Source organism: Giraffa tippelskirchi, chromosome 10 (assembly GCF_054371585.1).
Source record: "Giraffa tippelskirchi isolate mGirTip1 chromosome 10, T2T-mGirTip1v1.2.pri, whole genome shotgun sequence".
NCBI lineage: Eukaryota > Metazoa > Chordata > Mammalia > Artiodactyla > Giraffidae > Giraffa > Giraffa tippelskirchi.
The window spans coordinates 18660376-18673572 of NC_137284.1; the positions used below are offsets into that span (position 1 = coordinate 18660376).

Genomic DNA, 13197 nt, shown 5'->3' on the forward strand with positions numbered 1-13197 from the left:
AGTATTTCCAAGGGCAGATAATGTGGGACAGGTGGCAGAAGGCTGCCCCATGGGTGCCAAAGCCAAATTGCCACCCTGCATGTCCACCAATCCCATATCTGTCTTCTCCCCAGGGCTCCTTTCCCAGGCTTGCCTGCCTTTCTTCCTCTTTTTCCATCCTTCCCTTCACTTGAAAATTTCTACCACAGGCCTTCCTTTTCTTCCAATTACTTTCTTCTTATTTTATCTTTCTTTTAATCCCAAAAATTAATGTAAGCAAATTAAATCAGATAATATAGAAAGGTACAAAATGAAAATCAATTTTTCTTCCTCCACCCTCTGCTCCTTAGAGGTAACAACAGTGTGGTCATTTTGAAACACAATCACACATTCTTAGTGTTTCTCCCTCTGATGGCAGCGTTAAGTCTGTCCCCTTGAAACTGAGCAGGTTTATAGCTACTTCCACCCATGGAGGAGGACAGAAGGGGCAGTGCGTGCCTTCCAAGGCTGAGACATTAAAAGACCATGCAGCATCATCCGTGTTCACCCAGCACCCTCTCTAGGAACCATGAGCTTCCATATAAGAAACTCAGGCTCCTGACATCCTGTATAGCGAGGCTAGGTGCCCACATTCTGGGCAGTAGTCCCAGCTGGGGCCAGCCTTCCAGCCTTCTCCAGCACTTACAGAGCTAACAGACACCACTGCACAACTGACTTAACCAGCCTTTTAATGATAACTCCTGTAGTAGTCTCCAGGTTTTGGGCATTACAAAAATCCAGCTGTGAACATTCTTATCTATACATTTTTGCTCAGTGTGTGGGTGTGTCTGTAAGACAAACTCTCAGAAATAACATTGCTGAACCAAAGAGTACGTAGGGATTTCCCAGGCAAGAATACTGGAGCAGTTTGCCATTTCTTGCTCCAGGGTATCTTCCCGACCCAGGGATGGAACACACATCTCCTGCATTTGCAGGCGAATTCTTTATCACTGCTCCACCCGGGAAGCCTTTTAAACAGGTTATGTCAATTTAGACTTCCTGATGGTGCATGAGAGTGCCTATTTCCCCACAACCTCACCAACACTGAGTATTATTGCTTTTTCATCTTTACCATTCTGATGTCATCTCTGCCTCCTTTATGATGTGCCTCAGCTGTATGCAGTGTCAGCAAGCCATCCAAGCGTGACCTGTCTCCACATGCAAACCAAGGGGAGGAGGCCTGTAGAAGTGTGGGGGGAGGGGTGTGTAGCAAGTTTAATATTAATGAGAATTAAGTTAAGACAAAGATGAGACATAGAACATAGCAGCCTTGCAGAGCAGATGTGTCAGAATATAATGGAACTCAGCTCAGTGACATCCTGCTAATGGCAGGTATTATCTGAAGTCCAGAAAGACCCTATTGGAAGAAGAGGGTTTGGGGCTCGTGGAATGAGGAGGGAGGTTTGAGAAACGAAAGGAAGTTCTTTCATTAATCAAAGTGCTCATTGAACAGCTGGCTAAAAATAGAATATTTTATAATGATTGATTTCAACCTGGATGATTCCAGGGTACAGTCAAGAATCGTGGGCTCCAAACCTCACTGCCTAGCAATATTACCTGGAGTGTTTTTTAGAAAAATACAGATCTTCCTAACCATCTTCCTAACCATTGCTGTTAAACACATATATTGTTACCATGATTCTGATTCAGTTGATCCACACTTCTAACCAACCCATCAGGAAATTCTGAGGCAGAATAAGATTAAGGAGCAGAATTTCTCAAACTTGCACGGGCATCAGAAACACCCGGAATCTATTAAAACACAGATTGCTGGGTTCCACCGTAATAGCTTCCAGTTTGGTAAACCTGGGTGGGCCTGGGAATTTGCATTTCTAGCAGGCTCCCAGGAGATGCTGGTCCAGAGTCAGAGCTTGGGGACCAACGCTACAGCAGGAGCAACACTGAGAGCTTGGTGGCTGGAAACGCAGAAACCTAAGCCCCACCTCAGACCTGAGGAGTCCGAATCTGCATTTAATAAGAGACCCAGCCATTGGTGTGCTTATTAAGCGTCCCACTACAGGTCTTACCTACTTTTGTTGTCCGGGAAAAGATTCAAAGGGAAGAGGCGTGAGGGAGTGGAAACCGGCCAGGAAGACCTGAATTCTGGTCCCAGTACTAATGACATTCATGACAAAGTAAATTGCTTCATCTCCAATGGCTTCTGTTTCCTTATAAATAAAAGGGTGATACTGAGGTAAGTAATCCTGTAGATTTCCTTTCCTGTTCCTGTGCTTTAAATTTGGTAATTGAAACACTGTATGGGATGAATTGTATTCACCCCAAATTATAAATGTTGATGTCCTAACCCCCCAGTACCTGAGCATGTGACGGTATCTAGAGAGCGTGTCTTTAAAGAGGTTGCTTGTGGTTCAGTTGCTCATTCAAGTCTGACTCTTTGTGATCCCATAGGCTGTTGTCTGCCAGGTTCTTCTGTCCATGGGGTTTCCCAAGCAAGAATACTAGAGTGGATTGCCATTTCCTTCACCAGGGAATCTTTCCAACCCAGGGATCAAACCCACATCTCCTGTATTGGCTGGTGATTTCTATTTTAAATATTTATTTATTTATTTTTGGCTGTTCTGGGTCTTCATTGGTGCTTGGGTTTTTCTCCAGTTGTGGCAAGTGGGGGCTACTCTCTATTTGCCATGCGTGGGGCTTCTCATTGCAGTGGCTTTTCTTGTTGGGGAGCACCAGCTTTAGGGCACAGAGGCTTCAGTAGCTGAGGCAGGCAGGCTCAGTAGTTGCAGCCCCTGGGCTCTAGAGCACGGGCTCAGCAGTTGTGGCACAGGGGCTTAAGGTGCTCTGAGGCACATGGGATCTTCCCAGATCAGGGATAGAACCTGTTACTCCCGCATTGGCAGACAGATTCTTTACCCATTGACCCACCAGGGAAGCTGCCAGGCCAATTCCTGATGGATGAGCCACCTGGGAAGCCCCTTTAAGGAGGGAATTGAAGTCCTAAAGACCTTAGAGACCTTAAGTCTTAGAGACCTAAATTGGGTCTCTAGGGTGGGCATGCTCAAATTCAATGGATATGCACTTGGACAAGCTCTGGGTGATGGTGAAGGACAGGGAGGCCTGGGGCGTGGCAGTCCATGGTTTCTCTAGGGTGGATCTACTCTGACTCGTGTCCTTACAAGAAGAGAACAGGACACAGACAAGCATAGAGAGACAGTGAGAAGGCAGAGCGAGAACATGGTCATGTACAAGCCAAGGAGAGGACTCAGAAGAAACCAGCCCTATGGACACCTTGATCTTGGGCTCAGAGCCTCCAGAACTGTGAGGAGATTAATGTTTATTGTTTAAGCCACCCGGTCTGTGCTTCTATGTTATGGCAGCCCTAACAGACAAATACATGTGTGTATTTTAGAACTTTGTAACTAAATCTAGATTAGAGTCTAAATGCAGAAATCTGATTTCTTATTACCACTCATTTCACATCACACCCATTAGCTCCTGCAGCAAGAATGCCAGGGCTTTCCACTGGGGCCTCAGGTTTTCTAGGTAATTCCAACACGGGTGCAAATTCATTTCCCTGGATTCCATACCAAAACTATGGAACCCTCATTTACCATCAAATGTCCCATTTTCCCCAACCTGATTGTCACATATACCCCCACTTCTACCAGCCCTACCCATTCTGCCTAGATTTAGCTTTAAATTTTGATCTCTAGGGGACTTCCCTGGTAGTCTAGTGGCTAAGACTCCAGACTTCCAGGGCAGGGGGTTCAGGTCTCACCCCTGGCCAGGGAACTAGATCCCTGATACTGCAACTAAGAAAGACCCTGCATGCTACAACTAGAGATTCCACAACTTAGACCTGGTTTAGCCAAATAAATAAATATTAAAAAAAAAGTTTTTGATCTCTGTAAACCCCTTTTTTCACAAATCAAGTAAATCACATTTCTGCAGCGGTTCCTGGTCGTTTCATAATCCCTTTGTGCAAGAACAAGTTTACATTGATTGAATTTTCATTCAGATCATTCTTTCCCAGCTAAACCAAGACACTCGCAAACATAAAGGATAAAGATGATGAGGACAGGAACTGTCCAGTCCAGTGTAGGTACACTCAGACCATCTCCTTGCTTCACTGTAGTTGCTAGAGTAATACAGCTTAGAATTAAGAAGTCTAGAATTCCTCTAGTTAAATGCAAAGACTCAGGCCTCCAAACGCTAATATAAGAATCTTCAAACACTGTTTTGAGAGCCCAAAAGGTAAGCCTATTTTTCACAAGTAAAAGATGTAGGCATCTTGGGCATTTTTCAGTAGAGGTACAAGTAGTCAAAATCCTACAAAAGAAATAAAAATTTAAGACATTTTCTGAGCAATGGAAGGAATGTCAAAACTTATTTTTTTTCTTTTTTCCCATCAAGGTAGTATAAAAGTGTGTTTCTTAGAAATAAATGTGCATGCATGTCACCTGGGGTCTTGTTAAAGTGTTCATTCTGATTCAGAAGGTCTGGAGTCTGAGAGTCTACATTTTTAAAAAGCTCCTAGTGGGGTACTTCCCTGGTGGTCCAGTGGTTAAGATTCTGCACTATCACTGCAGGGGGTGTGAGTTCAATCCCTGGTCAGAGAACTAGGATCCCACATGCCTCACAGAGTGGCCAAAAAATGTCCTAATGGAAGCCCACTCTGCTGGTCCTTTGACTACACCCTAATAACAAAGGTCTAATGGAAAGAGAGATCTATGGTTTCTGCAGTTTCAACAATACTAAAGTTTAAATCCTAAGATTTGCTTTGGATGGGTTAGACCCCTTTACCTTGTCCCAGGTGGGTGTTTGAGAGACACAAAACCTGGACATCATTCCTGTGGGCTCTTAACGTCTTGTGAAGAGGCCAGCAAGACCAGGAGAAGACATCCAATTTGTTGGCTATTATTACAAGTGGTGTGTTCCAGCTCACTCTTCTGCACTGACACAAAGAAAGGAAACTATTAATAAATGATTGACACAACCATGAGTATAAATTGTAGAGTCTGATAAACATCCCCTCTCTATCTTTCCAGGTCCCTGGAGACATTCCCTAGGCCTGGTTATACAAGCCCAGCAGTTTTCTCATCTCCTAGTCCCAGAGGGTGTAGTACCATTAACCGAGGTACCCAGGTGTCCCCTACAGTTCACCAAGTTTCTGAATAAAACTTGTCTCTATGCTGGGGTCACCTGAGGAGCTTCAGATATTGCTGATGGCCTGGTGTAATCCTCAAATACTGAGACTTAATTGGTCTGGAGTGCATCCTGGGCTTTAGACGATTTTGAAGACCTCGCCCCTACCCCAAGATAGTTCAAATGTGCAAATAAGTATGGAAATCACAGATAAACTGTAATTTTCTGAAGAACTTAAAAGAGCTGCCTCTCAATCGATTGTTCATTCATTCATGCATGCACAGTTGTTGTTCAATTGCTAAATCATGCCTGACTCTTTGTGACTCCATGGTCTGCAGCATGCCAGACTTCCCTGTCCGTCACTATTTCCCAGAGTCTGCTCAAACTCATGTCCATTGAATTGGTGATGCCATCCAACCATCTCATCCTCTGCTGCCCCCTTCTCCTCCTGCCCTCAATCCTTCCCAGCAACAAGGTCTTTTCCAGTAAGTCAGCTCTTTGCATCAGGTGGCCAAAGCATTGGAGCTTCAGTTTCAGCACCAGTCCTTCCAATGAATAGTCAAGGTTGATTTCCTGTAGGATTTACTGGATTGATCTCCTTGCTGTCCAAGGGACTCCCAAGAGTCTGCATGCATATATACAGCAAATAATTACTGAGAACAAGTATTGTGCCAATGCTATGCCGGGTCCTTTATGCCAAAGAGGAAGGACATAGCCCATGCCCTCAGGGGTCTGTAGTCCACAGGAGGAGATGTAGATGTGTGAACGGACAACTCAAGTATAGGATGATGGTTTCAGGGTGGTGGGACGATGGCATGAGGGATGACAGTAATGACAGAACCACATGTCTCCTGTGCAATTCCCTCTCTCAGAATCAAGACACCAGACAGCAGTTCTGACAGGAAGAACATACAGTATTCACTCATTCAGCAAATATTTAGTGAGCATGGATCACACGCCTATCTTTGGGTGAGTTGCTGAGTAGATGGCAAATGAAGCAGTTGACTCCATAAACACAAAGTCTCATTCTCCTCTTTGAATTTTTGGATTTCCTAGTAGAGTAGATATTTGTTGTCTTTGTGCTGTGCTGTGCTAAGTCACTTCGTAGCCCGCCAGGCTCCTCTGTCCATGGGATTCTCCAGGCAAGAATACTGAAGCAGGTTGTCATGCCCTCCTCCAGGGGATCTTCCAAACCCAGGGATCGAACCCACATCTCTTATGTCTCCTGCATGAGCTGGCAGGTTCTTTACCATTATCGCCAACTGGGAAGCCCTTTCTTGTCTTTAGTTGCTTGTAATTCAGTCTCTCTTCTGGTACCAGAACTCAGAACTTTCTCTGAGAAACAGCCACATTTCTGGGGCTTTTTCTGGGGAAAACGCTTTCTAGGGAATCGCCTCTAAGTAGAGCATCAAGTTTTCCTGGGTTTGATTTTACCCTTGAGCTTAAATTTGGTGTGTATGTGGACATGGAGCTGTTGGCTTCCATCTTGCAACCCATGGATAGATGTAAAGGATGCAGCCAACTTGAAGAAGCGAGCCAGGAAGTAGAGATTGCTGTCTGGATGGCCCTGGATGAGGTCATGTGTGTATCCCCTGGTATAGGGGCTCCCCTGGTGGCTCAGAAGGTAAAGAGTCCACCCACAATGCAGGAGACTCAGGTTTGATCCCTGGGTCTGGAAGATCCCCTGAATGAGGGAATAAAATGGCTATCCCCTACTATATATTCTCATAATTTTCCTTTGGTGCCTAATCCAACTTGTCTTAGCTTTTCTGGTATTTGCAACCCAGAGTGTCTGAACTGCTGCACCTAAAATGGATTTTTTTCAGGACTATTTTTTGTGTGATTGAAAACAAGAATAGATCCATTAATATCTGTTCTTGAATTGCTCAGTTTCCTGTTTTGTAAAAATGCGTTTTTTAGAGATTCTATTCTAATACATCTTTAGGTGTATAAATAGAATTCTCTAAAGTAAGTCAGATCATGAGCTTAAGATGTTCTTTAGAAAAGTATTTAAATAATGCTACACCTAGTGAGCAGCTGCCAACTAAAGCTCAAAGAGCAGATGGAGAGAAGTATTCCAGGTTGTTCTCTTTGCCTTCTAACACGTACCTGAGAAAACCTTCTAGGTTTGAGAAGCCTGGGCTGGGGCTTTGCATTCTTTGGACAGTATTGCTGTGTGATTAGGAATTATGGTGAGGAGGAGCTGGTGAGGTTTGGAAGGTCTTGAGCCTCAGTACCAATCAGCTTGGAGTCCCAGCAGAGAGGTGTGCTCAGCTCCTGAAGGGTCAAGATATCCATGGTCCCAAGATCCTGGGATGGAGATCACCATGAAGGTAGCAAAGGTTATCAGGTGAGGTGGAGGAGAGTTTGTTAAACTAAGTGCATCTCTTCACCAAGCACTGCTTGTCCTTCTAAATATCTCTCAAATTGTCCTCTTGATTCCAACTATCTTGACATTTTTATCCAAATTCTCATCATCACTAACCTAAACTAATGCAACAATCTCTTAATTGTTCTTCCTACTTTTGTTTAATTGGAGGATAATTGCTTTACAATGTTGTGTTACTTTCTGCTATGCAACAATGTGAAGAAGCCATAAGTATACATATGGCCCCTCCCTCTAGAGCATCCTTCCTACTCCCCCACCCTGTCCTATCCCTCTAGGTTATCACAGAGCACAGGGCTGAGCTCCCTCTATTATACAGCAACTTCCCACTAGCTATCTACTTTACCTATGGTAATATATATGTGTCAGTGCTACTCTTCTTCCTCTACCATGTCCACAAGTCTGTTCTCTATGACTGTATCTCTATTCCTGCCCTGCAAATAGGATCATCAGCCCTCCTACTTTTAATAGCATTTCCACCTCCAGGCACTGAGTCAGTCCATCCTCCAAGCTGCACCTAAGCGGGCCAATCATGTTACCTATTTAGAATCCTTCTCACTTGTCCCATCACTTACAGAAGGTCCAAGATTAATGTCAAGGTGCCATTTGCCTCTATCTACCTATTAAAGCTTTACCTCTAGATCCTAGCACAGGCTAGATTGCTTCAAGTATTTATGCCTGTGCTCACTGCATTCTTTTTTTTTTCTTTTTTCTTTTTTTTCACTGCATTCTTTCTGTTTCAAAGTCTTTTGGGAAAAACCCTCTTCATCCTTCAAAACTAAGTCCAGATATTCCCTTCTTCAGGAGGCCTTTCCAAGAATCCCCTAATCTTCAAAGCCAATTCCTTCCTTCTCTGTTCTTTATTTATAATTTCTACTCACCTTTTTCCTGCCATTATATGTTAGCCCTTCTATCTAAGTTTGAGTTCCTTTAATACAGGAACAGTTTTGGGGCTTCCCTGGTGGCTCAGTGGTTAAGACTTACCTTCCAATGCAGGGGGCATGGGTTCAATCCTTGGACAGAGAGTTAAGATCCCACATGCCTTGCAGCCAAAAAACCAAAGCATAAAAAACGAAGCAGTGTTGTAAAAAATTTGATAGAGACTTTTAAAAATGGTTCATATCAAAAAATCTTTAAAAAGAAAAAGATAAGACTAGTTTCTTATTCATTTTCTGTCTCTAATATCAAGTACAGTACCTGGCACATCGTAAATGTTGAAAGTTAGTCGCTCAGTTTTGTCCAACTCTTTGTGACCCCATGGACTGTAGCCCCCCAGCTTCCTCTGTCCATGGAATTGAACCCAGGTCTCCTACATTGCAGGTGGATCTTTACCATCTGAGCCACCAGGGAAGCCCTCAATGAATGTTCAGTGAATTGAACTGATTGCATATATCTCCAAGTCAGTGCTGAGGGTGATTTGGAAACAGTCATCGTGGTGATCAGAAAGTGAAAGTGAAAGTTGCTCAGTCCCGTCCAACTCTTTGCAACCCCATGGACTATGCAGTCCATTGAATTCTCCAGGCCAGAATACTGGAGTGGATACCCTTTCCCTTCTCCAGGGGAATCTTCCAAACCCAGGGATCAAACCCAGATCGATCTCCCACATTGCAGGTGGATTCTTTACTGTCCGAGCCACCAGGGAAGCCCTTTTAGAATATTAAATATAATTAAAGAAATCTAGAGATAGTGCTTCCCAGGTGGCACTAGTGGTAAAGAACCTACCTGCCAATGTAGGAGATGTAAGAGATGTAGTTTTGATTCTTGGGTTGGGAAGATCCCCTGGAGAAGGAAATGGCAACCCACTCCAATATTCTTGCAGGTGGATTCTTAACCAGCTGAGCCACAAGGGAAGCCCAAGAATACTGGAGTGGGTAGCCTATCCCTTCTCCAGCGGATCTTCCCCACACAGGAATAGAACCGGGGTCTCCTGCATTGCAGGCAGATTCTTTACCAACTGAGCTATCAGGGAAGCCCCCTGGTAATCAGGGGTGAGATCAAAATTAGATTTAGATGAGACAGGAAATGGGCTTCCCTGTGGCTCAGTGGTAAAGAATCTGCCTGCAATGCAAGAGAGAAAGGAGACATAGGTTCAATTCCTGAGTCAGGAAGATCACCTGGAGGAGGAAATTGCAACCCACCCAGTATTTTTGCCTGGAAAACTCCATGGACAGAGGAACCTGGTGAGCTACAGCCCATGGGGTTGCAAAGAGTCTGACACAACTAAAGCAACATAGCAGGCACGTATGAGATGGGAAATAGCTAAAAAATAGTGATAAAACTACCTACATGCTGATATCTCCTCTTAGGGATTATCTGATTTAATATGTAAGGCTTACCATGTTTAGCTTTTGCATTAGAAGTAATATATTGTGACTAATTCTGAAAAAAATATATTCATAAAGTGTATAGATTTGAGTTGAAAACTCCATAGAAATCTCACACACTAATTCTGACTTATACCCAAACACCTTCTATCTAGTTTACTCTGGGAGAAAACAGGATTCCAATTACCTACCCTAAATTAAGTAAAAATGTCTAAGAGGAAAAGAAATTCTTAAAAAAAAATTTTTAAAGACATTCTTTAATCCTAATTATGCAAAACTAAAATTAACTAGTGGAGACAATCTAGGCTGAATCCCAAAGGGTCAGAGTACAAAAAGGGAGAGCACAAAGCTCCATTACCAGCCTGCCTTCCCAATTCAGATGACTGGGTTCCCGAGCAATGATTTCCAGTCTACAGCCCAGAGCCAGGGGCGTGAACCAGAGGGCCCCTCAATTTTTTTTCTGAGTCTACAGTCACCCTTTTTGGATAAGCCCTGCTGGAGCTGGGTTGTGTTTATTCCTAGTAACCATTAAAGTGACAGCATCACTTTAAACTAGCTGCAGTAAAAGAAGAAAAAAAAAGCCAGTGAGAGGGAGCCTGAGATTGCCTTGTAAAATCGGCAAGGACTTTCACTTGCTTTTTGCGGCTGCTCTTAAATTCAAGGCTGGTTTCCACATTCCAGAAGCCCTGTTTTGTGACTGACTAACACTGGGGAGCAATGGGGCAATTTTCCCCTGTTTTGCCCCTTCATTTAGCAATTTCATCGTTAACGTAATAAGATTAACCTTTCTGCTGCAGTGAGTGTGGCTACTTCATGCCAAGGACACCATCCTGTTCATAAGTATAATAAATCCTTTAAAAAAAATCCAACAATCAAGAGACAAATGTAACAATCTGGAATTTCTGGATCCTCCACCAATTTAATTAGACTGGCAATGAAAGGACATGTGCCTAATTAAACTGTCAATCAAACCAAAATGACATGCATCCTATTTATACAAATGTTTACTCCTGTTTCTGTGGCTTGAATGAGCCCTTCTAGCCCAGGAGGCAGCAAGCGGTGATTAAAAAACAAGCGAGATGAGAAATCTCCACAAAGTAATTTAGCTTTACTTGGCTGCTACAATGCTTTTGATTATTTTATTTTTCATTAATACATTTTTATCTTTTTAATGTTGTGTTCGTGAGTGTGTTTAGTCGCTCAGTCGTGTCGACTCTCTGCAGCCCCATGGGCTGTAGCCCGCCAGGCTCCTCTGTGGAATTTTCCAGGCAAGAACACTGAATCGGGTTACCATTTGCTACTCCGGGGGATCTTGCAGACCCAGGGATCAAACCCACGTCTCTTATGTCTCCTGCATTGGCAGGCAAGTTCTTTACCACTACTGCTACCTGGAAAGCTTCATTTCTAATGAAAATGCACATATTATACACGCATGACTTGATCAGTTTAAGTCCACGACTTACACCTTCCAGTAATTTTCCCTCTCCTCCTAAGGGTAGCCACTGTCCTAACTTCTCTCCACAGAGCTTAGTTTTGCCTTAGTTTTTGTGTATTACATAAATGGAATCATTGGGAAGGTACTCTTCAAATGTCTGTCTTCCTAAGATGATGCTACGAGATTCACCCGCAGTGCTTTCTTACTGCTGGGTCATATAATTGTGTGGCTACACCACACTCCACACACCTATGATCCATTCTGCTGCTGGATCACGTTGTTTGAGCTGTTTCCTGTGTGGGATATTATGGGGCTTCCCTGGTGGCTCAGATGGTAAAGAATCCGCCTGCAATATGGGAGACCTGTGTTTGATCCCTGGGTCGGAAAAATCCTCTGGAGAAGGGAATGGCAACCCACTCCAGTATTACTGCCTGGAGAATTTCATGGACAGAGGAGCCTGGTGGGCTACAATCCAAGGGGTCACAAAGAGTTAGACACGACTGAGTGACTAACACTTTCTCTTTCACTTCACTAGGGTATTACGAGAAGTGTGGCTATTAACATTCTAGTACGTGCCTCTTGGTGATATATGTTCATGGGCTTATTGGGTTGTAATTTGCCATAAAAAAAAAAGAATGAAATAATGTCATTTGCATCAACATGGATGGACTTAGAGATTATAATGCTAAATGCAGTAAGTCAGAGAAAGACAAATGCTTAAACGCAGAATCTAAAAACAAATGAACTTATTTACACAACAGAAATCAACTCACAGACATTGAAACAAACTTATGGTTACCAAAGCAGGGGCGAGAAAGTGAAGTGAAAGTGTTAGTAGCTCAGTCGTGTCTGATTCTTTGTGACCCCATGGACTGTAGGCCACCAGGCTCCTCTGTCCATGGGATTTTCCAGGCAAGAATACTGGAGTAGGTAGGCTTTTCCTTCTCCAGGGGATCTTCCCAACGCAGGGATCAAACCTGGGTCTCCCATATTGCAGGCAGATTCTTTACCATCTGAAGTGGGGGCGAGGGTAGGGATAAATTCGGAGTTTAGGACTAACAGATACACACTACTCTGCAGACGATAAATAACAACAAGGACCTGTTATATAGTCCAGGGAATTATATTCAGTATTTTGTAATAACCTATAATGGAAAAGAATCTAACAGAGAATATAAATACATATCTATGTATAAGTGAATCACTTTGCTGTATAACCAAAACACTACAAACCATGTCAATTAAAAAGTAAAAATTAAAATACATATACATGTGTATACCCAGAATCTGACCTGCCTTTGGTTATTCTAATTCTAGATACCATGGCTGTTTCAAAAATTTATTCTTCTATATTTTAATATTTTTTACTACCCTTTCTTTGAAATTTTCTCATTACACCCCTCCCTCTCACCATGCTGCCCCCAACCTATTTGCCATGACATTATAGGTACTTGTTTTTTTTTTTCCTGTACTGGTATCTTTCTTTGTAATTCCCTGGCCGTTTTCTTTCCCTCACTTTAGCTTCCTGATCTTTTTGCTATTCTATTTCCACAAGAAAAATCAATGTTTTTTATGTTTTCTTCATTTTTATCCATGTTTCACAAATGTGTATATAACAATGATGATACTGGGGATGATTTTAGTAAGAATATGGATGAATATTTCTTTTGTAATAGTTATTTTATTTTACTGTATATTAGACAAAATATAACTAGCACATAAAGCCTGAGATTTCACAGACATTATTGCCTAGATGAAGTGAAAAAAATAAGTTTAAGTCAAATTACAGTAAAACATTAAATAAACAGTACTATAAGAGTATGAGATAGAGGGGGAAAATGTAAGTAGTACAAAATTGAAGCTAAGGAAATGTATGTGGGTCTTCAAATAAAAAATGTTCAAAGTTCTCTTTGAACACTTGTGATAGC

General features: G+C 42.7%; 1 long non-coding RNA gene across 1 annotated transcript in view; it reads left to right on the forward strand.

Annotated features, from left to right (window-relative positions):
* The first annotated feature begins 1178 nt into the window (after window positions 1-1178).
* Window positions 1179-13197, forward strand: part of LOC145523865 (uncharacterized) — a 28601-nt gene continuing 16582 nt past the window's right edge. The window contains exons 1-2 of the long non-coding RNA XR_014066929.1: window positions 1179-1350; window positions 1855-2212. This is a non-coding gene — a long non-coding RNA (uncharacterized LOC145523865). The remainder of the gene's footprint in view (window positions 1351-1854; window positions 2213-13197) is intronic.